General features: G+C 31.6%; 1 long non-coding RNA gene across 1 annotated transcript; it reads left to right on the forward strand.

Moving 5' to 3' along the window:
- The first annotated feature begins 427 nt into the window (after positions 1-427).
- Positions 428-3461, forward strand: LOC129875940 (uncharacterized). Its single transcript, XR_008763251.1, has 3 exons — positions 428-627; positions 2245-2415; positions 3302-3461. It is a non-coding gene; the product is annotated as an uncharacterized LOC129875940 (long non-coding RNA).
- Positions 3462-4183: the final 722 nt, after the last annotated feature.

Below are 4183 nucleotides of genomic sequence, written 5' to 3' on the forward strand. Positions count from 1 at the left end.
TCGTCAACACATTTACTTTTTTTTCGTTAATAAAAAAAATCCTAAAACTGATTTTTTTTTTTAATTTCAAAAATGTCAAGGGGTTTTAAAAAATTACCTCATCCATTTTTTACCCTTCAAACCTACACAAACCCGATCCAGCTAAAAAAACATTAACTCCTTTTTTATTCGGACACGACCCAAACATATTTTATGACTCAATAGAAGAGGAATTGATTTATTTTTTATTTCAATCGGGTTTGAATGAGTAAACAAAATGGGTAGGTTAATTTTTTAAAATCACGTAATAATTTTGAAATTAAAAAAATCAATTTTATGATTTTTTTAATAAAAGGACGAGTATACATGAACCACTCTTTTATTGGAAATCACAAAGTGGATGTATATATTTATTCATTTTCCCTATAATATATGAACCACTGTTTTAATATTCAGTGATTTATTTATTTATTGGGTTCTAGGGTTTTCAATTAAAGGTTCTGCTGCCAGTCCCAGATAGAGTGACAAGCGAGAGAGATTGAAGATAGAGTTGAGAAGCGAGAGCGACTGAAAGGGCAAAATTTTGCGTTGGAGCGTCGTGCTTGATGCAATTGGCTGCCGCTGCTCGTTCGTCTTTTTCGTAGTAAGGTAAGTTCCATCATTGTGTCTTTTTTTTTTCTTTTCCAAAAAGAAATAATTGAAGATTAAGAAAATTCTTAACTCTGGTGAAAGTTTAATTGAAAAGAACTCAATTCGCACCATAAATGAATCGAGACTAGTTCAAAGCTTGATTTTTGTTGGTTGAACATGTGATTTTGATTATTAGTCTCTGTATTTGAAGTTCTTGAATCAAACAGAGAATAATATGGAAGGTAAAATTTATTGATGGCTCTATATGGTAAATGAGCCTAATTTTCTTAAACCAAAAGCATAAGAATGACCTTACGTTAGCAATTCTTTTATCACCAAGTCCAACCATTTGGAAATAGACTTTTGTGTTTAGAGACCTTTATTAGCAATACAAATAGGGTGAGATTTATGGAAGATATACCATTTAAAAAATTGGTTGATAGATTTGAGGTGCCTCACTACCTCCATGAGTTAGTGGTACATTCTACCCTTTCCAGACCTCACTCGTGGGATTTCACTGCGTATGTTTTTGTTAGTAAGATTTGAGGTCTATGATCGGAAATGAGACAAGAGTACTAGAAAAGAATAAAAAATGAACATGTAAAAAAGCAGGAGAGTTTAAAAATTTGGAAAATTTTTGGTTTTGAGTAAGTGTTGAGGGCAGTGAAAGGTGAAATTGTGATAAAAAAGTTTTTGACAACTCACTTGTACAAAAATGTTTGACCAAGCTTAGGACATGAATGAGTTGGTGGTTTGGCAAAAGCAATTTAGAAAGTTTGATATACCAATTTTATATAATACACAATTTTAGTCTAAATACTTTAACTCTTAGTGTTGTATTTATTTTATCTTATGATTTCAGTGGCATTGGAAAACTACACGGTTGATTCTTAAATTTAACCAATAGTACTCTTATATTATAGGGAAACTACCCGTTTGATGATATGAAAGGTCACTGTAGTATAATAGTCTTCATTATTTCCCCATCACCTTAGACGAAATACATTATTTTCTTGAAAATCTTCATAAGATAAACAGAGATTGTACCTTAAAAATCTTGATAGCTTGCTTATTTAGATCCATTTGTGATAAGATATAGTCTTTGGTTCTTTACAAAGTTTAGCTTTTTAAATACAATGTGGATGCAGCTTCTCTTTTGTTTAGCTACTGCTAGAGTTCTTTTGAGTTGTGGTATGCATCTTTTTGGTTCTTTCAATCCAGTTAGTATTACCCTATCAAACACTTTATCATTACAATTTTTGAGAACCTAGGGAATTTTCTGTCTAGTTCTCAGTTTGCAAACTGTTTCTGTTGAGAGATGCTGCCTTCTTTTTGGTGTGGCTACGTTGAATTCGTTGTACATCTATGACACAAAAAGTTCATAACAAAGATGCGTTATGGCAACAACATTAAAATAACAAGCTGAAGTTTATCATTTCGGTGAACTTTATGTTAAAGGTTCTTTATTTCCTTCTTAAACAACTTCCTTAGTTAATAATTTAATTGGTATAATCATCTCCTCACAAAATCACTCGGAAGATTTCCCCCTTATTTTGGTTTTCATAATTTTAAACAACTTCATTGAGGATCTAAGTTTCAGTTTTTAGGTTACTCAGTTGAATAAGCTTTTCATAGGTAAAGACTCGACGACAATTTACTGATTCGCTGTCTCGGAGAAGGTCAGCAACCTCCATTTTCCTAGGTCTATAAATGAATGTGTGGATAATTGAATTTTCTTGCTGCTCAACTAATTTTTTGTTTTACACATACAATACAAGTGGCTGCTACATGTCGAGAATTCAACAGGTAATCTATTTGTATCTTTATCGACTTTTTTGTTTTAACTACAATACAAGTGGCCAATAATCAATTCTCGGGGTTATAAATATCTTATCGAATAATAACCTTAATTATTGTGTTTTTTTATAATTAAGATCAGTTCTATAACTAAGGGCACAATTACTACTACTTAAGATGTTATTTCTGCAAACAGGGTGAAATACATGAAGTTATTTCTCCATTGATTGAAACAAAGAGGTGGTTGTCCAACTTCTCTCTCTGAAAATGCGAAGGGAGAATTTTGTTTTTCTAAGCTAAGATATACACCACATATGTTGGAAAGGCCCCCACATTTTGGTAGAGTACTAGTTCTATGTGGTTATTGGCCTCAAGAGAAAGCCTCGTCTTTATGTCTAATAGAGTTGTTAATTATTTTGAATTAAGTTTATCGTTCAATTTTAGAATAAATTCCCAGAAAATATGAGCCCCTGTCCTTCTTTTGTTTCATATTTTTTTTTTACTTTTTCCATTTTGATGGAAAATTTTGGCTCCTCAGTTTCAAGCGAGGTGAGATTTTTCACTCTATATATTTGTGTCGTTGAATTTTTTCATTTTTTTATGGTTATATTCTGTATTATAAACTTTGTGCAGAACTAAATTGATAAACTGTTATTTAATTTACTTGGGCGTAATTTGAATTTCTGAGTTTAGTGCATTTGGATCAAACTATTTTGTATAAATATACTTGGACATATATTGTCTCTTTGTTTCCTTAGATGTGTTTTACAATCTTTTAGTGCAATATTATTTTGATCACCATGTTTTCTATTAACATTTTTTTATAACCGTCCCTTTTTCTTTTAACATTAAGGTTATAAGAATAATAAATGCGATCTTGTATTTTTCCTAATAGGGGCAAGGTTCTTACATAATCTCAAATGGCGTCGACAAAGGAGGAGCTTGAAGGCACTTGATATTCTTTTTCATATGTGTATGCATTAATGACATTGAACAATGAACTATTGTGAAATATATATTTTATTGATTTCTTAGTAATGAAAGTACTTATGATATTCAGTTTTGGAATTATTTTGGTGTTTCTTGTATTACAATGGATTATATTGATATATGAATAGGTAATTGATAGAATTATATGAGGATATATTAATTTTAGAGGAAATTATTAAAATTGGTTATTGTAGTTGAATAAAAAGGTTTTAGTGATGATGAAATTTTGTCACTATAAAAGAAGTAATTTTTGTGGCGACAAACAAGTTGCCACCAAACCTCAAGATTTAGTAGCGATTACAATTGCTACTGAAAGAATTATACATTTGTGGCGACAATAATTGCTACTACAGTCCTTTATTTAGTGGCGATGAAAGTTGCCACTGGTATTATAATACTTTTTGTGGCAACTATAACTGCCACTAAAGGCCTACTTCAGTGGCGACTTACCTAACATATACTTTGTAGAAGTTTTTTTTGTGGCATACTTGTTTACATTTAGCAGCGACTTAAGTTGCTACAAAAAAGCTATTTTAGTGGCGACTTATAAGAGTCGTCACAAGAAACATTTAGTTATGGAAGTACTTGCCACAGTGTTAAGGTCGCCACTAAAGATATTAGTGGCGACTTTCAGGGCTTCTGTAGCGACTTTCTGTGCCACAAAAGAGTTGAAAACTCATAGAGTTGCTCATTTTTATATCATAGTTGTAATGTGAGTAAAAGCCTTCAACGTCACAAATCATACTTGCATAAGACATGTCATTGGTCCCTAGGTCACCAATTAAGG

The sequence above is a fragment of the Solanum dulcamara genome, chromosome 2, assembly GCF_947179165.1.
Source record: "Solanum dulcamara chromosome 2, daSolDulc1.2, whole genome shotgun sequence".
In the NCBI taxonomy this organism is placed as follows: Eukaryota; Viridiplantae; Streptophyta; class Magnoliopsida; order Solanales; family Solanaceae; genus Solanum; species Solanum dulcamara.